Source organism: Strix uralensis, chromosome 16 (assembly GCF_047716275.1).
Source record: "Strix uralensis isolate ZFMK-TIS-50842 chromosome 16, bStrUra1, whole genome shotgun sequence".
NCBI lineage: Eukaryota > Metazoa > Chordata > Aves > Strigiformes > Strigidae > Strix > Strix uralensis.
In genome coordinates, this window is record NC_133987.1 from 12,459,191 (window position 1) to 12,483,154 (window position 23,964).

Sequence of the window (23,964 nt, forward strand, 5' to 3'; positions counted from 1 at the left end):
TTTGATTTATAGGTACTTGTGGTATACTACAAATAAGACCAGTCCTTGGCAACCATTGCTCAGTAAAACATGGCCTTAGATTATGGGCGTCATCCATTTGTTGAAAAAATATTCTGAAATATAAGATTTAGAAATTATTAGTGGCCCAGTTCTTCATTTTGAACCACAGTCCCAGCTTCTGTAAGTTAAGTTTAGCTGTTAAAGTCAATGAATCCCTATGCCTAATACCAGTGGTAAGTTGGACTGTTGACACCTGTCCAGATCAGGTGTGATGCCAGGAAATCAGGCTGATGCCCCCAGTCATTGCAAGTGATGAGATACCGAGGCAGTCGGGCGCAGGAGAGCAAAACACGTAACCCTAATTCCCACCATCGATCAGTGACAATTAACAGCATAAGCTTCCTTGCAAATAGGCTGTATTCAGACACAGGGGCCAGGGTAAATGGGAGAAATGGCAGTTTGATTCAAATTGGAGAACAAAAGGGGGCATTAACAAGGAAATCCTCCCAATCCACTCTCCCTGTACATGCGCAGGGTCTGTGTGTTTTACAGGCTGATATCCTTCTGTCTTTGCAAATCCTCCCATTTTGAGATGGGCATCCAGAGGCCCTGCTCCATCAGCTGGTGATCCCAAACATTTTGGATTTCAATGTTCCTGTAGGGTATTTCAGTCTGTTGCAGAGATAAGGATCCCTCATGAAACACTGCACTTACAGATGTGTGTATTGTTAAATATGTGAACATGATAAATGTATTATACCTGTTGCCAGAAAAAGAAAGTGCAAAAAAAAAGAACTATGATGAGAAAATACAAAATACTAGAGATAGAAAATGGATTCAGGACCTCAGGGGACTGCATGTGGAAAAAGCCCAACATTTCTTCAAATGAAAAATACGCTATGCAGAATTCATACTCTCATCAGATGTAAAACTTTGTGGGATCAAGCTCCTAGCTTCTCTGGAGAAGTAATAGGACATTAAAATAATATTAAAACTAAGCAGAGAGTGGACTAGAGGAGGAACTGATCAGAAAAGTCCAGTGTCTCAGAGATGAAGTGTGGGGTTAAATGCACGAGAGGAGAGGGCAATCCAGGTAATACCAAGACTCTCTTGTCAGATCTCCCTGCTCTGAAAGGATTCCGAACAGATTTTAAAGGACAGCATCAAAGAGAGACAAGGCAGGGGGAAAGGGGACTGCTGAAAGGGGCACAGTCAGATTTGATGGTGCTTATCAGAGTTGTTTCTTACAGAGCGAGCCCGAGATCTGCCTGTCTCAGTACTTTCATTAACAGCCACGGCATGAGAAGTATTGATGTGTACAGATTATTAAAAAAGGCATTGTACTGCCGACAGAGGACTGAAGGAAAGGTATTTCATGTAAGAACCAGATGACCTTGAAGATTCAAGTGATATAAATAGGATGAATCCAATAGTAATAAACACAAGGCTCTCCACTTGTCTGCCTGTAAAAATACATTTGCTATAAAACCTCAGTAGTCAGAAACAACCAAGAACCCAGTTGTGCCAGCTGGGCTTGAATGATGATGAGTCACCAACAGAAAGCAGCCGAGAAAAATCCCAGAATTTAATCACAGACATTTCTAAAGATACAGCATAGTATTAATTGCATTTTACAGGACTTCATGTGCCATATGCATATATATACACACACACACGTACAAAGGGATAAATAGCAGTAGTCAGAGAAGAATCTGATAAACAGAGATGGAACAGGAATAAGTGGTTATGAACTTTCCTCAGGTAAATTTGCCCTGGAAGTTAGAAGACAGTCTCTAACTACCAAAGCAGGGAAGCTCAGTGAAAGCCTTTCCAGCAGCCCAGATCTCCCCACTGGTTTTAAATGGAGTTCAGTGGGTTCACAGACAGGGTTATGAGATGAGGCAGGCAGCAGGATGGACTGGGACTGTGCATCCTTAGAGATGGCAGTCCCACAACCCCAGCCAGCACTGGCCCCCTGCACCTCCTAGGCAGCTCAACAGGTCCCTAACTCAGCTTGAAGGACAGCAGAGGTGTCCCCCAAGTCCGTTCACCCCTCTGGGGCTGCTTTGAGGGAGATGGCCAGCAGGAAAGCTGTGAGAGTTGTTCAAAGTGATTCCTGCCACAATTAACTTGGCAGCACTCACTGAGGATGCTATGGACAGGGGACCACTGCTAATGCATTCCCCATTGAACTCGCACTGACTTCTGCCTCAGCTGTTCAGTTCTTTAAAAACCTCTTTAAACCCGCCAAGCAGAGTAGAATAAAAAGCAGCCTCATGCAGTCTTGAACTGTTAAATAATCCACTATTAGCGGGCTGGGTCTGGATTTGCAAGATCTGCCTTTCTGACAGCATGCAATTAATTCCCAGGAGTTGCCAGACACAACAAGGGGGTTGAAAGGCTCCAGCCTTTTGTAATAAATAGGTATCACAAATGAATTTACTATTAGCTTGCTACAGTGGACCAAAGACATATAAATATTTATTACAATTACAAAATTGTCTCAAAAAAAAATTAAAGGCTCATATTTTCGTGCCTTACCAACAGGCTAGAAACCCTGCTCCACCTATTTCTCACTCAGCACCTTCTCTTAGCAGACTAAATTGACAGGATGAACTGTGGGCAAAAGTATGATATTGAATATTATAGTCAGAAGATTAATTTGCTGTAATACAGCATACCAAAGACCTTCAGCTGAACGTGGCACCTCGTGTTGGCTGGTGCTGTACAGCAGCATAATGAAACAGCCCCTGGCCTGAGGACTTTGCAGGGACATACAGCGTCCAGGCAGACAGCCTAGTGCTGTAGGAAGTCCATCAGGTGTAGGGTAGCCTTGGAAGCGGGTCAAGGGAGAGGCAAAAAACCACACAACAGTCAGAGAGAAGCACCCTATGATTCTGTCCTCACTGTGGCAAGGAGAAAGACCCCAGGACGGGTCCTGCCGCTGGAGCCTGTCTCCTAATGGGGCATTGACCCCCAGGTATGGGCACAGCACTGCAGATGAACGATGGCCTTCACATCCCCAAACAAAAAGCAGCAAAGGGTTACTGTCACAGGATGGATCAGCTTCTGGTGGTTTAAAACATCAGTGGCTCCCACCCTCACAGTGTCATAGCACAGCGAGGCAGCCCAGCCACAGGAAAGTGCCTGGTCCCCTTGCCACCCCCTCAGATCTGCCTCTCAGGTAGGTTTCACCTCATGAGATGGAGATTTCTGTCGTGTAGACAGCTCCCCATCAGCCACTCATCCCAACCAGCAGAAAAAAATTCATCTTGGTCACTGGAAGTGCCCGGTCACTGGAAGTGCCCGAAGCGCAGCAGAGGAGTGCCATGTGCCATGGCCCCAAGTCACTGCTTTCATTGTATGAGTGAGAGCAAACAAGCCCTGCCTCTACCAGCCACACTGCCCACTTGAAAAAGGGCTTAGAAAAAGGGTACAGAATTTAAATGAGTTGAGACTTTTGCCTGCTGGATTTTATAATGGAGTTTGCAGCCCAGGCTCAGGACAGCCAGGGTTTCCAACAACAGGATTAGAGACATTCAACCTTGTGAATTAAATATCACTATAAATCTGGTGACGGGTGGTTGTTTCCAGCAGTACCTTCCTAGTCATTTGTCACAGTCATGTTTGTAAATGTAACTGATTCTGCTGGACTGAGCTCTCACAGGTTTCAGCCCCAGAGTTACAGACCTTCAGCATTGCTATGTTTCTGGGATAAAAAAGTAAAATAAAAGTCTAAATCTGAAACGTGCTCATGACAAAATCCATCAGAGCCTCTGACTATCACACATCTCAGGTATTGGGGTACTTGGGACCACACATGACACTAAAATCACACAGGGATGCAGCTAAACCAAATAGCGCATTTTAGCAAACATTGTTTAGAACAGGCTTTAGCAGAGATCCCTTTTCTGATTTTCTTCTATATGTTTTTAAGGGGACCCCTCTGCCAAATCCTCTAATGAAGAAAAAGAGCACACACTGTGGAGCTTTTCCTCCTTTTTCTTCATCTACTTAGGAGTTTCACAAAAAGCTACTTAATTGAACTGCAGGCAGTTTCAAGGAAGGGATAATTATGCCAAATAACACAGGAACAGTAGCGGAGGGATCGTTTGTATTACCTCATCTTTCAGCTCTATCACTGGGAGGCTCAATTTAAGCAGAAAAAACCCAACGCCCCATGTCATGCTATGAATCCTAAACAGGTCCTACTGAACGTGGGTCGAACAATGTCAGATAAATGCTTTGCTTGTGTTTAGGACAAGAAGCCCACGTTGGTGATGTTGAACAACAATGTGCAAAATGCCCGGCTCCTCCAGCAGCTCAGGCTCCCTCTGAACTACCAGCCCTGCCCCAGGCTGGCCCTTGGGCTCCATCCACAGCCACCTGCTCTCCAGTCCTCCTCGCCTGCACAGCCCCAGCACACATCACTCCCACCCCCTTTCCCTTCTCAACCCATCCCTCCGCTCAGAGCCAGAAAGGGCTGCTGGGCTTGCACACACCACATCCCCCCATCTGGCCACTGCCTGGCAGGGCCACTGCATAAGTCTGCTACAAGACATTTTCATGTTGGGGGAAAGGGGGAAGTCTGGGGAGGTGCAGCTACAAGCAACCCCTTGTCACTAAACTGGAAAGCACAGAGCACTATACAGAGCCCTAGCGTGCAGAAACCAAGACCAGAAGATACTACTATTTTTTATTTTAAATTGTAGATGTCAGATGAATCACATTGTCTACATCTTTCTGATCTGATCAAATAGTCTCTTTAAAATAGCATCTGTTGTTATTTATCACAAGTATTAGTAGAAGTTATGTGGGGAAAAGTTAGCCGAAAGCTGCTTTATAGATTACAGCTGACTCAGGTTAGAAAAGTACAGACTAAGTGAAGATAACCAAGGTACTTCTCATAGATTTTGCTCCTGATATACCCCGATAGATGGAAGTGTTTGAAATGAGAGTCCCCTTCAGTGCCCAGCACAGCCCATGCACTCCAAGTGAACCAGACGTGGTGCCTCCCCTTCTGCTGCTCCCCACACCAGCAGCATCTATGACAAGCAGCCCTTTCCCATGCTGGGGAGAAGCACTGTGCCCAACTGTGATAAAAAATGCCATGAGTTCAACTGAGCTGACAAACAGGCTCAACTACAAGTCATCCAAACCATCTTTTAAAGCTGTGTGCATCCTGGAGGATCTCCAGCAGACATCTGGCCACAGCTGGCTGCTTAATCAGCTGCCTGCAGGAAGAGCCACATGCATAATAAACCAATTTTCATTTAAGCCAATATTGCACTGGTGTGACCTTTTCCAGGAGTGTGTATGTGTAAACTCCAGCAATCAACAGCACTAAAGCTCAGCAGCTGCGTGCAGGAAGGCTCATGCCTGACAATTCACCACTCACAGCCGAACCCCGCATACACCAAAGAGGAGAATGGCACTTTGTGTTTGTGCCTCTGAGCACCGAGAGGGTAGCAGTGCTTGTAGGATGAAGATAAGGATACGCATCTGCAGACTAGCTGAAGAAGAGACCTGCTTAACATGCAAAACCACCACATTCTATGTGAGCAACTGCACCAATGATACAGAGAGGAAAATGAATAGGGAAGGGATGAAATTTGCAGTTTAATTAAACTAGTAGGAATTATCAAAGTGGGGAAAACTGAGAAACAGCACAGAGGAATCCAGAGGCAAAAGGTAGTGGCCATTTTGTTAAGCTGTCACCTAATACAAGAGTACATTAGTATAAATCAAAGAAATCTCAATCTCAAAAGCATCAGTGGGTCTCTGGAGGGAGGAGTCCAGGAGGCACAAAGGCAAGAATTAGGCCACCATAGAATCATAGAACCATTTAGGTTGGAAAAGACCCTTAACATCAGAGTCTAACCATAGTCCAAAGCAGCAGGAAGGCCAGTGTTCCTTCCAGTCACCAACTCGGGAGTGGTCCTACCAGATCCCCACAGAGCCTGAGGGTGATACAGACCACACAGGAGCTCTCCTTCAGGGGCTGCCCCATAACTGCCTCGGCCAGAGAGGGCCTTGGACAGTCTTCTTAATCAGGGCCAGAGCGGGTAGGAGAAAAGCACCATGAAGTGCTGCTTCCATGTTGTATTGGGTTTGCGTGGCAAAGTTTTGATAGTGGGGGTGCTACAGGGGTGGCTTCTGTGAGAAGCTGCTCGAAGCTTCCCCTACAGAACCAATGCCAGCAGCTCCAAGACAGACTTGCCGCTGGCCAAGGCTGAGCCCATCAGTGATGGTGGTAGCACCTCTGGGATAACATCTTTAAGAAGGGGGGAAAAAACCTGTGCAATTGCAGCCTGAGAGAGGATTGAGAATATGTGAGAGAAACAACTCCGCAGACACCCAGGTCAGTGAGGAAGGAGGGGAGGAGGTGCTCCAGGCCCGGAGCAGAGATTCCCCCGCAGACTGTGGGGCAGCCCCTGGTGAGGCAGCTGTGCCCTGCAGCCATGGAGGGGAACGGTGGGGCAGATCCCACCTGCAGCCCGGGAGGGACCCCACGCCAGAGCAGGTGGGTGCCTGAAGGAGGCTGTGACCCCGTGGGAAGCCCACACTGGAGCAGGCTCCTGGCAGGACCTATGGCCCTGTGGAGACAGGAGCCCATGCTGGAGTAGGTTTGGTGGCAGGAATTGTGACCCCGCAGGGACCCATGCTGGAGCAGTTTGTGAAGAGCTGCAGCCCGTGGGAAGGACTCATGTTGGAGAAGTTCTTGAAGGACTGCTTCCTGGGGGAAGGGCCCACACTGGAGCAGGGGAAGAGTGTGAGGAGTCCTTCCGCTGAGGAGGAAGGAGTGGCAGGGACAACAAGTGATGAACTGACTGCAACCCCCATTCCCCATCCCTCTGCACCACTGGCAGGGAGGAAGTGGAGAAATCAGGAGTAAAGTTAAGCCCAGGAAGAAGGGAGGGGTGGGGGGAAGGTGTTTTAAGATTTAGTTTTTATTTCTCATTATCCTACTCTGATTTGATTGGTAATAAATTAAACCAATGTTCCCAAGTCAAGTCTGTTTTGCCCATGATGGTAATTGGTGAGTGATCTCTCCCTGTCCTTATCTCTCCCCACTAGCCTTTTGTTATATTCTCCCTCCACTGTCCAGCTGAGGAGGATAGTGATAGAGCGGCTTTGGTGGGCACTTGGTGTCCAGTCAGGGTGAACCCACCACACGTGCATCCACACAGCACCTGGAAGCCCCTCAGCAGCTTCCCTCCCTCCGCAAGCTGCGGGGATGTTACAGTGCTCAGCGCGTCCCTGCCTCTGCACCAAGGCAGTTACCTGTGCTACTGAGGGTTGGTAGCTATAGCAATGAATGAAGTATCAATAGGTATAATTATAATGAATAAAACTGCTGGAGTTAACCAGAGAGTCCTAAGATTGGAGCCTGGTATTGCTGCTACTGTTCCTTTTGCTGCTTGACAAAGCAGGTGTCCTGTTCCTTTATTTATTTATTCCACCTTTATTCTGACTTCAGCATTGTTTACTTCCCTTCTGTCTGAACCAGTCCATGCTCCCCAGGCTCCTTGTATACATAAGCATAATCAGTCTTTAGTTTGGACAATGCTGGAAATAGTCACATCACTGGTTATCAAATAAATATCCTTGCACAATTCAAGATTTCAAGCTCTCATTTTACAGGCCTCCCAAAGGCTACCATGGGATTCCTTCTCCATGTTCACAGCTATGCTGCTTCCACTTTGCCAGTTCAGATCCACCAGCACTGCCCCTGTGAAGGGGCTCCAAAGCTTGCTCACTTCCCTGCATCCCACCCAGGCCAAAGTCGTCTGGCCCATCCTGGGCTGACAGGGGTCAGCTCATGAAATGCTCAAGACTCAAAGCCCCAACACAAACATGTCAGAAAACAGACATCCTTGAGAAGAGCAGGTATGTTAAAACACCTTATCAGGAGCTCTGGAAAGTGAGCGATAGTACTCAAACCCACGGTCCTTCAAGGCCTGATCAGTCCCTTTCTCATAGGAGTTTTGCCTGGACTGAGTTTTTGGCAGCTTTCCCTTGGGAACAGCCCCACAACCATCATCAGTGTATGGCAGCTTCTAGCAACTGCCACACAACCTGTCCTGCCCAGGAAAGGCTGTTCAACAGGCAGCGGACAGGGCCATCAGTCAGGTATGCATTTGGGTGCAGTCCCTGCTGGAATAAACACTGAGCAAGCAGAGCCAGCAGCCAGCCAAAAAGGGGGAAATCAATGCAAAACTCTCCCTAGCTCTGCTGTCCTGGCCTGCGACCTCCACAGCAATGCCAGGTGTTGCAGCCGCTCAGCCAGCAAGGGCAGTTGAAAGCTCAGGGAAGCTGGTGAGATGCAGATCTACTTCTGTCCAGCAAAACCTGCCCCATTGCAGAGTAACCTGCAGCCAACATCTTAAATGAGTCCTTTCTTTCCTTGCATTTTCAGTGTTTCACTATTCTCCTTTATTAACCACAGAAAAGATAAATAATCTGAACTGAAACATGCCAAAATGAAAATGTTGGGGCCAAACACCCGTAAGTCTCCCTGAAGTGACAGCCAGCAGATGTGCTAGAAGAGGCTTTGTTCTTCTCCAGGCCAGAAGAAACCTTGGGAAGGGACAGCACTTTTGGAGACTAGTGTAGCAAAAATGCACATGTGAGCATGCCTTGATTTCCCTGCTGCTGCACATTGTTGCTAAGGGATTCCATGCCCACAAAACCAGCCCTGAGCAAAGGCACCCCAAGCCTGCACACCACCAGCACTACCCGCATCTGCGAGGAGCGAGAAGAGGTACGAGCACGTTCTGTCCCTCTGCACCCACTGAGGCTCCCGGACACCCAGCCTCCCCTGATGCTCTCCCAAAGCAGAGGGAGCTGCCCATGCAGCATGGCACACCACCTCCTGAGAGAAAAGCACACTGTCACATTAATTTTAAGGCTCTGTGTACAATCACAGACATTAACTGCATCACTTAATAAAGAGAGAAACTAGTGCTTGTTTGGTAACCACCCTGTGTCTGCCAAATGGTACACTCACTGCATCGCATCAAGCTGACACACTGCAAGGTTCCTCTTGAGCATGGATTTGGCCACAATCTAGCAGGTAAAGGCAATGGCAGAGATGACAACTAATCAGTGCCACTAATGTACATTAAACAAAACCAAACCATTCTCCACTCAGGTCTCTCTGCACTGGTTATCCTCTTGAACTCCATAAAGGAGAAAAGAGAAATACCAAGTAGACTCCTCCTCTCCTTTTTTGTTTGTTGGGGTTTTTTTTTTGGTGGGGTTTTTTTTTTTTTTTTTACATCTAAGTTTGCCATCTTTTCCCTGTCTGTTAAAGTCTTGGGGAGATGTATGGGGATAAGTTATTTTTCTCTGCAGTGAGTCATCCCTACCCTTGCCCTCTGAGCAGGGTATTATTTATATCAGGGAGAGAAAGCCCCAGATGGTAGAAGATGCTGCCCACCAGCACACCCACTGTGCCCCGCTTCAGTAACGTAGAACCAACCTGCAGAGACCCAGGATTAGGTTTAACACTAAGAAATCGCCAGGCTCTGCTCCCACTGAAGCTGTGGCTAAACTCCAGGAGGTCTGAGTGGGGCTATAATTGAAGCAGCTCCACATGGTTTTGAAACCAGCTCCCCTTCCCAGCTCTTCTCTGGGGTCCCTCACCAGATGAGCACAGTTGTGCAGGACAGTTTGTTGCCCTGGGCAGATGAGTACCACTGGGCAAAGCACTGCATTTAAACACTCACCTCAAAGCCAAGCCCAGCACAAGATACATTTTCTTTCAGATCACACTGCAAGTTGAAAACTCTTGGCATTTTCTTCCCAAGCAAGTCCTAGATTCAGGAACACCAGTTTGATCTGCACCAAATGTCCAGGGCTTGTTGAGAAAAAAACTCCAAACTGGGCAAGATTCCCTCCTCTCAGATTTAGAGAGGGTGGAAATGCTGCTGACTTAGCAAAGATTTACTTCTGAGTCTGGGTGTGAAGGTGCTCCACTTCACCAAAGAGATTCATAAACCTAACTGCAAAGGGAAATTGCTTCTCCAGCTCCACTCATGCTCAGGTGCCTCTAAGAAATGGGTCACATAAAATGGCTAGACTGAGGGGCAGCTGAACAATTTTAATACTCTTTCATGCCAAAAAGTGTATAAAAACTTCATATAATGTATTGTCTTCCCTATCTGACCTTTACAGATTGCTCACCTCAGGTTTATAAGCTTCTGAAATCCATGGCCCTGTCCTAACACACCAGTGCTTTCTGTTTGTACACCAGACTGCCAAAACCCCTCCTCTTTTCAGAATCAGCACATACGCCCACATAAACTACAAACTGTTGTGGGTCCAGACACGATTTGAGTCTCTGGGTGCTCCTCTGACGGGACCCTCGAGCATGAAGGTGCAGGGCCCACCCAAGCGCTGACGTAGGGCATCAGCATGGTGAGATGACCACAGCCTTGATTTCATTGCAGCTACTGAACAACAGACATTGATACAAGACCTTGTAGAAAAAAATTTAGACAAACTATCCCTTACCCTAGACGTTGCACGTGAAAGGGCATAGTATTTACATCGATTATTATTTTAATGTCTGCTAACATCTGGGTTCCCATGCTTGCAAGGGAGCCAGGGTTGTACTGAATTGTCACCAAGAAAAGATCCGTCTCCTTTTCTATGTTGAATACATTCATATTATGTATATGAATATATATATAACTCCTTTCCAAAGATGAACTTGCAAGTTGGACTTGAAAAAAAAAAAGGCAGTATTCCTGCTTCTGTTCTAGCATTTACAATGTCTGATACCAGGTTTTAAAGCTTTAAATGTTCCAAGAGATTAAAGTATTAACTACTAAATGGATCCAACAAAACTCATCTTCACATACTCACAAGATACAGAGCACTTAAAATCTACATTGCACACATTTTCTAGTAATTTTCTGGAAAAAAAAAAAACTCTAATACATTCTGAGTTAAAAGACTTTGCTATACTTCCCTTCTTCTATTTGCCTAACAGGCAAAGCTTGGTGCGTGGCTAGTTTTCACCATATATTCCTTCTGCATCTGTGCCCATCACTCCTCCTTCCCAGGCCATCGGACATCCTTCTTGGTTCATAAGCCACACACCTACCCACAGCCAGACGGGAGTGCAGTGAGTTCCCTTCCCATCCACTTCTCTAATGCATCAGTGGTTCACAAAGAGGAACACAGACCTCTTTCCTGTCAATCAGTATCTTATGGAAGTAGGTATTAGATAGGGAAAATCCAATTTTTGCATTCTTACAGAAGATATTGCAACTTTTTCCTTAAGAGTCGATGTGTATATACAGCACTCCCATGAGCAGCTACCATCCTTACTTGGAGCCACAGCAGCCTTTTGTAGCAAACAGTTCAACCGACTCAAACACAAATCTCGTGGGCCGTGAGAGCTTGGCAGTCTCAAATACAGCTCTCATATTATGGGGGAAGCAGGTGGAGAAATTAACGTTGCTGTGGGTTCTCAAAGCGGCGTACCAGCCTCTCACCAGTGCTAAGTGCCACCGCCCCAAACTCGCCTCCTGGCAAAGCCGCTTCCTGCACCTGCAAAGCCCCATCTCCTCAGTCAGCGCTAGCACATTCCCACTGGCCACGCAATGCTCATTGATGAAGTTTGTGACACAGCTCAAACACACAGCGGCTCAGAAATATGAGCTGCTAATGTCCGGTGAACTCCCAGGTAAGCAATGGATGATGAGAATATCCACTCATCAAAATGGTATTTCAGAAGCAGCTCATCTGGATCAGCCCTTTAAATCACATTGTCCTCGCCAAGACACCTCATTTTTATAATTCCTAAACCCAGCCTTTCCTTCATGTAAATAAACAAGCAGGAGCTGAAGGCTGAGTTAGTACAGAGTCAGAGAAAAGGACACACCAATACTTGCAGGCACACTAACGCTTTGCGAATGCTGTTTATAACAAACTGTGCATGTTAAGGTTTTGCTGGCCAGGCTGGCCTCTCAGCAGGTATGGAGATCTGCTTCAAGACCTGGGTTTAGGATAGACAGCTGCTTTCCAGGACTGTGGGGACACTCCTCAGGAGCCCTGCCTTGATTTTTTTATAAATACTTTGCTTTGAGAACTGCATTGATGCAGGAACCTGCTGTAACGATTATGGCAAATAGATGATCCAACATTAAACAGCCACTTTAAAGCCAATGCATGATTTCCAGAAGACCCCTGCCCTCCATCAGGAAACCATGATGTATGCCCTGTATGCAGGGACAGCTGTGCTAAAGCCAGGGTTATCTGACAAAGCTGTACCGAGTTGAATGTGGCTCCATCAACACCAAATGCTGCCAGCACCTGATCTGGTCACGGGGGACAGGTTCCTGCGGCAAACACACTTGACTTCATAGCTTAACTGTAGAGGAAAAGCTGTTTTTTTCCAATGGTTTAAAGATTCAGGAACAAGAAATCTGCATATTTCCAGGGAACGCGTACCAACATCCAGGTCAGCAATTTAGGTCACGCTGGCCTTGTTACATTGCTGTCTTCTGCTCTGAAACAAGCAGCCAGCTCCAGAGGACAGGACCTTAATACACATCAAACCAGGTCATTAACAGGGAGAGGCCAAGAACTTCACGCTACGCTTTTTGCACTGAATGCATGTGAAAGATGAACGTGAAACACAAAGAGAAGTTACAAATGGACAGAAGGCTACCAGCTGAAAATGGAGCCAGGGCTGTAAAATCCAGGAGACCAGGACACAGTGTACTTTTCCAAGATGGCTATTAACACATTCTAGCAGTTTCTACCATCTTGAAATCCCTGGGGGGATGGAGGGGGAAAACACCCTTTCAAATCCTGAATAAACATAAGATTCAAGCACTACAAGCTCTACGGTTTCTTGCCATCTTAAAGCATCATTATGCTTATAAGAAAAGCCAAGAAAACTAACTGGAGTTTTAAATGTTAATAGGGTAATTATAAATTTTCACACAATCAAATGGTTGAGCTTTATTTCATATCAAATAAGAGCCGTAGCCCCACTCTGCAGCTGCACCCTGCCAGAGGCAACAATGGTAAAAATGGCAGGTGAACAAGGAAGACCGGTTGCCCGTAGGGGAGCATCTATCATCAAAAAAACATGTGACTGAATATTCAATTCCCACTTTACTTTTGAAAAAAACCCAACCTCTGTTTCTGAGCACAACATAACTTTGTTCAGTTCCAAGAGCCAATGCTTCACCTTAGTGTTAACAACACACATGGAGAAAAGCTGCTTTCTGTATTGAGTTTGGCAGGTGTCAGTAACCAGAGCAAATTCCCTGTAGCATTGCTACATGTAAAATGCTGAAGGAATACCAGCTTAAAGGTACCAGTGGGGATTTAAGTCTCCCAGTCAAAGTTCCCAGCTCTGCCACTGACTTCTCAGATAACCTTGAACATGTTCCTTGAGCTCTTTCCCTCCACAGAAGCCTTTTAGTACAGTACAGTTTTCTTTACATACTCAAATATTTCACTTCTGAGAGATAAGTACCCTAGATGTGAAAAAGAAGCAGGAAATTATGCTGAATTAAGTCTCTCAATCATCAGTGACTTTGCTTCCCGGCTTTTCAGGACCTTTAAGGCACTCCAGCATTGTTACTTATCACTGACATCCCTGGCTGTGTCTTCTCAGCCGATTTCCTCATTAGTTATAATATTTTGATGACCTACCTATGGAGCAGAGTCTGCTTCCCAATATAGGAATGCATTGACTCTCTGCTGATGAGATACATACAGATATTCAAAAATTGATTCTATAGGTGTTTCAGCAAGAACATGCTGGAAATTCTTCTGGACAAACACAATCTTATTTTTCAATACATTTCTGTTGCCTGTCTGAATCCACTACCAGGCTATAATTTGGAAATACTTTACCTCCTACTGAAATGAACATGATCATTCCCAAAAGATAAATTTCATTTCACATACATTTTACCAAAATCAGTTTTCAGTTCCAAGAAGAGACTGCTGGCATGTCTTACAGCCCAGCACAAGATGGGAGATCCATAAGCAAACATGGGACATCTCAGACACCCAACAGCAGAGAGGTGACACCAATGGCAGCTCTCAGCCTGGACTGTGTCCCAGACCTGGCACTTGACCCAGCTCTTGGGACACAGGCAGTCAGATAATCTTGTAATCACACATAACCAGACATCATAACTCCACTGTCCCAGGAATAGCCACAGCTAGAGCAGATATTGCCCCGCATCTGCATTTGCTAGTTACCTGCCTGCAGTATGTTGCACATGCAGGAGCCCACTGCTATGCTTTATGTATGTGTATGTGCATATACATGTATATGCATATAAAAGCTCAACGTCCAAGTGGAGAACAGTGATGAGTGACCTCCTCAGGGGTCAATATGGGGACCAGCGCTGTTTAACATCTTTGCTGGCAACATGGACAGTGGGACTGAGTGCACCCTCAGCAAGTTCACCAACAACACCAAGCTGTGTGGTGCAGCCGACACACTGGAGGGAAGGGATGTGCCATCCAGAGGGACCTGGACAGGCTGGAGAGGTGGGCAACATCATAAAAATCAGCAAGGCCAAGTGCAAGGTCCTGCACATGGGTCAAGGCAATGCCAAGCACAAATACAGGCTGGGTAAAGAGTGGATTGAGAGCAGCCCTGTGGAGAAGGACTTGGGTGTATTAGTGGATGGAAAACTGACTCTGAGCCAGCAATGTGTGCTCACAGCCCAGAAAGCCAACCGTGTCCTGGGCTGCATCAAGAGAAGTGTGGCCAGCAGGGCGAGGGAGGGGATTCTCCCCCTCTGCTTCACTCTCATGAGACCCCCCCCCCCGAAGTGCTGTGTCCAGCTCTGGGGGCCCCAAGTGTAAGAAGGAGCAGGTCCAGAGGAGGCCACAAAGATGATCAGGGGGCTGGAGCGCGTCCCTTATGAGGACAGGCTGAGAGAGTTGGGGGTGTTCAGCCTGGAGAAGAGAAGGCTCCGGTGAAGGTGGGAAGGGATTCTTGATCAGGGAGTGTAGTGATAGGGGTAACAGTTTTAAACTGAAAGAGCATAGATTTACAGTAGATGTAAGGAAGAAATTCTTTACTTACTGTGAGGGTGGTGAGACACTGGCACAGGTTGCCCAGAGAAGCTGTGGGTGCTCCCTCCCTGAAAGGGTTCAAGGCCATGTTGGACAGGGCTTTGGGCAACCTGGGCTAGTGGAAGGTGTCCCTGTCCATGGCAGGGGGGTGGAACTGGATGATCTTTAAGGTCCCTTCTAACCCAAACCATTCTATGATACACTTATGTGTGTACATACATGTTTGGAAAAGTTGTGTTGCCAAGTGCACTGTCAGTGACTGCAACAGTAATGAAGTCCAATATGAGACAATCACATTGCAGATCTGATGCTCCACATGTCTGTTGGAGTCAAGTGCTCCAGAGAGCCTCCAGATGGTACTTCTGGCACTGCTTTATTATATTTGCCAGGGCCATCCCAGAAAACAGTATGCAGGCATTGAGTTAATAAAACTAGCTGCTAGGCATGAAGGGTTAACAGTTCATCTAGAAAGATTAATTTATGCTTAAAACCCATTCTGTTGTCACTTACCAAGAGAAAAAAGTTAAGCACTGTAAAATGGGCAGTAATAATTGCATTTCCTTAAGGACGTGTCTGGCAGGAGGTTGTTATCTGTTCCATGAAGTACGTGACCATGATGCTGTCATGTTGACAGCATCAATGTATGTAGTCATTAATCTTACAAGTTAAAAAACCATAAATCTCTGTTAAACCCCCTGTCACTGATTAGGAATTACATTACCACAATACACAGAAGCCTTTTAATTTTGTTTTTCCTCCAAACTGAATAAACAGGTCTGTTCGGTTTATCTTCTCCTATGCTGTAGTGATAAAGGGCAAAGCCATTTCATGGCTATGCACCATTGTTCTGGAACAAAATCATACCTAAGAAGCTTGGGAGAAGGAGGAACAGAGAAGAAAAATAGGTTTCCAGGGATGTAATTTAGCCCAGCTACTTACTACCACTTTTCAAGAGTATCAAACACTGAGGCAGACTTTGTCAAACTTCGAATCTTGTAAATATGGTTGACATAAACCCAGTGAATAATCCAGCGGGTCTCCTCATGAGAAAGATAAGCACATTTGTTGTGTTGGATCTTTATCTGCTTGCCTATTTTTTTTAAGTGCTCCTAGCTATTGGAAATATTCCAGATTGATCAGTTATCCAGTGAATCAACCTTCCAAGGCAACGTAGATAATTACTCCTCATTACAATAATGACTCAATAATTCACAGAAATTACTAGGAAATCCACTGCTTTCTACTGAATTTTGACATGTGCGTGCTGCTCTAAAATGTAAAAGCAGATGTGAACTTCAGCATATAGATAATTCCATTACAGTCAGGGATTGATGTGCTGATAGTTCAACACATAAATGGTCCACCACACCAGCCTGACTTCGTCTTCACTACAAAACACCTGCAGTTTCGGTGTGATCAGGTCTCCACCTTGTTCAAGTATTTAATGAGTGCGGAGGAGGGGAAGGAGGGAAGCAAAGCAAGGTCTTTTTGCTAAATAACAATACAATTGGGAACGACTGTTGAGATTTAACCATCTGTCAGTTTTATTGTTGGGAGGGTACATAGAAAAGAAAACTTCTGAGAATAAGGACTCATTAACAAGAGCCTTCTGGATGACGTTTTTGTGAACAGCCAGTGGGTACAAGAATGGGAGAGTGAGCATCCAGGGGTACACTCCCAAAGCAAAACCAGCATCCCAGCTGCATTCTAGTGTTTCCAGCAAGAAATAAAAAGGGCTAAAGGACAAACTTGTTCAACTCTTCTACCTTCTTCACTCATCTTTTCTCGCAATGCCCATCTCCTTTAACTACCCATTGCTTCAAACAAGGGGAAAACAACTCAACCAGCTTGTCAGTTTGGACACAAGCACCTCAATGGAGGGTAATTAAATATAGCATATGTTCTCTTTCAGTAGTTGTTTACAGCTGGAAGATCAAATGGTTTTCTCAGACTTTGATCTTGATGCTTCTCCTTGAAAAAACACACAGACAAGTTCAATGGACCCTAGTTGCAACTTCTTAGGGATGAGGTTGATTGGATGCAGTTCCCCTTAACAGAGCTGCACATCTTCAGGATGGGGAAACAAAGTCAGTTTTCCCAGTCTATAAGGGGAACATACTACCAGTTAAACTAAAAAGCAGTGGAAGTTCAGGGTGCAAACCCAAAAAGGCAGCTTAGGAGCAGAAGTTAAAGCAACAGCTATTCAGTGTCTCATCCAAACCTCAGGGCTGCTCTCACTGGTATGCTGAGAACTGCTTTGTCCTGTTCCTTCTCTGAAGTGCTGGCTGACCTGGGAAGGGACCAACCACGTCATCATCGCAACTGCCACTAGGTGCAGTAGCACTTTTTCTTTTAATAGAAAAGGACAGATATTTTGTGTAGGAAATCTTTTATTGGCACAAATGGGCCTTATGTAAGAATTTCGTAATGGTTTTATATAGTTACCATCAGGAAGTTTTTTCTGATTTTCTGGCTAAGCTCTTGCTCTAAGGACACAAGCTGGTTGTGTAACTTAAATAGTCCCCAGGACCCAGTCCAGCCAAAGGAAACTATGAGAGACTGACAATATTCAACAATTTAATTTGCCTGAGGGCTAGAAAGTCAGAGAGTGTACAAGATCCTCTGAACACCAAGTGGCCTTAATAAATAGCCCCCTTCAGAATCATTACAGCTGAATCTTGCTTTTCACTGTATTACACAGACACCAGGAGTCACTTAGGAGCTTGCCAGCTCTCAAATTGGCCAGCAAACCAAAGTCAATCCAATTGGAGTTGGAATAGAAGCATTTGCCAGAGTGAAGCGGACCACATGAGATCAATAATATAGATCCTGGGACAAGGGAAAATTACTGTGTCTGAAGAAGGAAAGAAATGAGGAAAAAAGTCCCAAATCAATTATTGCCAGGATCTGGGGAAAAAAATAAACTAGAACATGGAATAGCAAAATGGTAGCTGGGTGTATATATGTAAGATGAGTTGACATGAGGAAAATATATATATTCACTATTTACATGCAGAAGACTAACTCCCACCCTGCACTCACACAGCTCCTTCCATAGCTGTACATATGTGTAGAGAGGACACGTACATTGGATTCAAAGGGTGTCCCCAGTAAAAACCATGATAAAAGACGGGAAGGTTCATTTCTGAAAATGCACCTTTCCAAAGAGCACAGAATGAGTAACGCCTGAGGAATCACCACAGGGCTTTGAAGAGAAACACTATCTTCATTTGCTGAGTCTACTTCAAATGCTAAGTACAGGATTTGATAACCCATTCCTTGCAAAAATATACAGATAACAGCCGCTAATGACTCTCAACCACCTACTAGCCAGTGACAGAAAAAGGTTGCCAAAAGATGGACTTTTGGTATGGTTCATTTCAGTAACCCCTACAAAAGTGGGATATAAGTAAAAATTGGAACCCCATGATGAGGCCAGACAGGTTTTCAGTGATATACACACACACACATTCAAGATAACCCCTTAATCACCCAGCTATGATTAAGGTGCTTAAGGTGGATTTGAGTCTACAGGATCAAATTTCAATAGTTTGCCTTTCAAATCATCTAATGATGACATGTCTCAGATGCCAGAGGAGGAGAGGGGAGGGAAATTCCATTTTGAACACTGTTTAGACCATGAAAGAATTATGCATTTTGTGGCTTATTGTATCATTCTGAGAGACCTGCCCTTCCAGTCATAGCAACAAGCCAAAGGTTTCATTTGCTCTCTCCATGTGCTTGATTTAAACTTACTGAAGTGATGGGGTATCTTAGCAAAGATTGCAATACAATTTGGAAGGGACCCTGGCAAACTAATGTTTTGCCAGTGACTAAAGCCAGAGTTTCTTTCTGTTTGTAGATTAGTCAGCTGCTAAAGATAATTCCTCTATGAAGTTTAGATTGTCAAGGACCACATCGTTTATAAGTCACCAGACTAATCTTGCTATCTTCCTATAGCCAGATTTCTAATGATTGCAACTTCAAGAAATCTCATGAACAACCTCTTCCTATTCAGGCAATTCCCAGATCACCCATGTGCCAAATTCAAGTCCTTGCAGTCTTGTTCACATCGGAGTACAGATTACAAGCCAACAGGTATTAGCTGGCACACTGCATACAGTGCACTCCCCGTACTTCCTTGTACACGTTCACTGAGGCAACAGGATTAATGGATGCTTTCCCCATACCAAATATGATTTCCATGCACAAGGCACATGTTCAGCAAGCATTCTGGTAATGCCTATTCATCATCGGTAATGTCAGTGCAGAGATGAGTGTCCTTCTTCAAACACACTCACTGAAACCAAGCCAACATCAGCAAGACTGCATGGTTTTGTCCATAGCCATTTGCTGAGTTCCTAATTCCATTTACATAAATTCAAAAATTTCAGCACTTTTATATACCAGGATTTATTAGAGCATAAAGTTGCTGCTAAAAAAACCTAATGTAGTAAAAATTGGAACTAATGGCTGCCTCTGAAATAAGAGTACCAACTAGTAAGTTAGCCTGTGTACAGTTGAGTATCAATAAAGATGGGTCTGTGACATGAGACACCAGATCACTTGCTGGCACAAATCACAGCAGCTCTATGGAAGAAGCTCTAATGCAGCTGATTAAAGGCAGTTTAACATTTGAACTAAAACTTGTGTCTAGGGGCAGCTTTCAAAGATGGAGAAAGACTCCTGATGGAATTAAGAGCTTAGGCTATTTTAGAATGACAACAGAAAAATTATTTTAGAGCAGTGGTCCATGTAAAAAGTTGTACTACATTGCATTTCTATGCGTCTATTAGTTCTGATGTGATGTTAATGTAATTATTGGGACAAATAAGGACTAACTGAAGTTCCTGAAAAAAGAAAGGAATACGGCTGAAGCCTTAGATAACACGCATGAAACCAGTACAAGTTACCTGAAATGGAGACCCTGCCCCGGAGAAGGTGCAGTGCACCCGACATGATTTGGTACCTCTCAGACAGTGTCACTAGCGGTCTCCTGTGCCCTCAGCAGAGCAAACAAGCTGCCTCCTGAGCTGAGTCCTTCCATGGAGGGCAGCATCAGCCTCTCCCCTGTCCTGGGAGAGGACGTCTCTGCCAGGACAGTGTAAGGAAACATAAACAAGACATCTTCTCTAACATGCACCACTGTTCCCCAGCCCAGTCTGGGATCACACATCCACACGCTCTCAACCTTACCACCACCCCAGGCACTCCCCAGAGGTGTGGCCAGCCCAGTACCTGCTGCTCAGGGCTCCTCTGACAGCAGGAGCAGCACCAGCACAGGCTGAGGGTTTAGAGCATTCACCCCATTCTGTCTCAGAAATAACATGGAAAGGAGATGGGGAGCCAGACAGCCTGGCTGGTTGAGGGAGGGGTGGTACAGGGCAGCGCTAGGGAAGGTAGGAAGCCAGTGCCCAAATCAATACTTCTGTACCCAAATCAGATCTCTGCCTTCAACCCAAGGGGGGAGACGGATGCAGGGACAAACTTGCAGGTTTAGTGCATCATATTTGTTGACATGGATTTAATTTCAAACAAAATTTTCCTGTGCATCTTAAACTCCACCTCTCCAAATACTGAACCTGAAAGCCTCAATCCTTCTCTCTCCCCCTCAGGGCTCCTTCTTCATCCTGCAGATCTACACCCCATTTTGGGAATCTCTCAGCCAGCACTCCTGCTCTAATCCTGATTTATGCTAATGTTGTTCTGGGATTGATTATTAGGACAAACTGCTTATTGGTGCCTCTCAAAATCAATATTTCACTGCCCTCAAACCACTCAGTTGTCCTTCCCCAGAGCAAAAGCCCATGTGAAGTGCCTGGTGACTTTAGCAGGATTTTGGTAAAGGCCAGCAGTACAGATCCTCCAACACAGTCAGTCAATAAATCTTTATGGATTTCAGTGGAGTTGCACTGATTTGCACTAGCTGAAGATTTGGACCAGCATCTTGCCCCAGTAGGAGCCTAAAGAAGCTTTTATTTTCTTTTCACATCACCTATAAAGCAAGATCTGGTGACATCTGCAGCAGCAGATCTGCAGTGGTTCATTTTGAGTAGTTAACAGCCCACACAGCAGCAAATCACCACTAATTTCTGGTTCTCACACCACATGGGGCTGTAAAACAAAACCACCTCTTGATTAAAAGAGTTGCATTCAGAAATGCTGCAGCTGGCACTGCAGCCATATCCACAGAGGTCAACTCAATATTGTCTCCAAATCTTTCCATCACCTCCCTTTCAAAATTCTCCTTTAGAGGAGAAGTAGGTGCCACTGCTTAGCACAGGGGCTATGGTGGTGGTAGTCACGCAGGCATGACAGGAGAGTATTTTCCACTTGCATGTGTGGGGTGGAAAGCCTGTAGCTTTATAGGTATTTCCACTCACATCAATGCCTGGGATGGGCAGGAGATACCAAGCAGCTCTGGGCCTCCTGCATCCCTGTGCCATCACATGGAGCAGAAAAATATAACTCTGCCTTTAGCGTTCTTGTTTAAAACATGTAGAAGAGAAGAGCCTACTCTAAAACAGGCATTTGTGGGTTTGAATAAAAAGGTTAAACAATGATCTAAAGGTAATTTTGGCAGAAAAATAGAAAAGGCAGAAGGACATTATTTTTCTTTTGCTCTGGCAAGTCTTGTCTTCCAGTGGTTACCCTGGCAGACAGCACATAAGACCTCTGTCACGGCCAGATGATTTCCAGCAAATTGGACCTTAGCACTTTGAGCTTTAAGCTGGGAATACGTATATCATTTCTCCACTGCAGTTCTCCATGGATTTTATAGCTCTGTGAAGACTAGTTGAGAAAGCCTAAGGATTTGTGAGCTTCTGCTAGCAGCTTGGATGCATTTAATTCCTTTTTTCAGGCTGTCAGACTGACCTGAGTGAGCATTTTAGGAAATGGGCACAGTTATCACTTCCTATTCAAAAGGAAACAGCTAGGGGAAAGCTAAGCACCCCTGTCAGAGCTAGCAATGAGTGGCCAAGGGAGCCAGCCTGCACAAGGCCGGGACTGCAGTCACTGGTGTCACCCTCTCTGTGTGACTACACCATGCGGTCAGACCATGGGACACATTCCCTACACACCATATCACCTCACTATTGGTCTCCAACAGCTCTGCCAGGTCTATCTTCAAAGGAGACCATCCATCCTACTGCCGCACAGGGGTTTAAAGACAGCCTAAGGCACTCCACAGAAGAGGAAAACTATCAGAGACACCTTCCCCTATTAAACAGCCTTACACCCTTCTGAATCACCTCAAGCTTTTTGCAGCCACTCCAACCCTCTGCAAAAGGGCTCTCTTGCCCCAACGTACAAATATTTCACGGGCTTTTTCACGGACAAAGCAATAGCATATCTCCAGGCAGTCCCTTCTGGCCAACATCTCCATCCAATGGAATGGGGACAGCCAGCCCTGCTAGGCCAGATGTGTAGAAGTAATATTCAGCCACTTTCAGTCAAAACTTCCGTAGTTCATCACACCCCTGTCTGGTTAAAGCATTCTACAGTCTGAGCATTCATCATGGCAAAAAACCAAACCTTTCCCCAGCAGAAGTGCAGAAGGAGCTGTATTCTCCAGTGGAGGTTTGCAACCAGGCAGATTTCTAATTAAGTGGAAAGGGCAGAATCCACAAAATGATTAAACATCTGCCAGGTACTCACCCACTTGCCTGTGATTCCCTGCAGATAACCAGCTTTTAACCACGACTCGCTCTGAAGGCAGGGGACCAGCTTTGTTCTCTTCAGCTGACACTCAAAAGACATTACTGAAACACACCCGAGCTTGCTTTCTCTGCTACTATGCATCATTAGATATGCTTATGAGCATTCATGCTTTTTAAAAAGTTAATTGCAAAATGGACAAATACACTGGAAGACGACTGCGGTACCCAGCCGCAGCACCAGCCCCTCCTGGCTTTGCCGGGGATGCCCATGCTGCAGGTCCCAACTCACACTCTCAGATCTGTAGTATCATCTGACTGTGCCCAAATACCAAAGCTGTCCCTAGCCTCCTTGAAAAATCAGTTCATTTTAGGCCAACAAACCCGTCCATGTGCTGAACACCAGTGCACTACAGGTCAGAGCCAGGGCCCCATCTTAGCCGGTTCACAGCCATGGAGGAAGCAGCAGGAGGTCCCAAGTGGCAGGTCTGGCCCTGGTGCAGAAGCACAACACATTGCTACACTCAGGACAAGCCTTTCACCCTGACACGGGCATCAGCACAGCAAATGAAGGGTTCAGGCCACATCCCCTCCATACTTACCCGGTGCCCCAGCCAAATCCACACAGCACTGGGCAGCAGAGCTGGATTCAAGTTACATCAGGAATCTCCAAGGGCTACACCATACATTTGAACATAATAAATACTCAGAACATACCCACCAATAGTTTATTTTCTCCTCTATTTGTCCAGGTCACTTGTCTGCCCTGTCTCCAAAACAGCAGGAGGCATCACAGACCCCTCTGCAGGTCTGTGTTTGCTCCTAAGCACAGACTGTACTGGAGCACTCCCTGTACTGCCTTATCGCTCATCACAATATTTGCCTTTAGCACCCTAGCCTGTCTTAAACCACACTGTCTGCGCCTTCGTCTGTCTAGCTGTCTCATTACGCATTATGCTGTTTACACACAAGCTGTTAGTTCTTCGTGCTGCTCGGTGCTGTCTTTGCAGAGCCTCTTCCCCGGGGATTGAGGCGTACTATTACAAACTGCTTTTGGTTTACATCACCTCTCCTTTTTGCATTCAGTATCATGCACTGCCCTGTCACATGCCACGGAAGGACTTATTCAGGCCAAGATGCTCTTATCACACCAACTGTACACCAACACAGCAGCATTTACCACTCTCGGTTTGCACCACACCCCAGGTTTTAACTTCAGGCAAAACCACCACAGAAG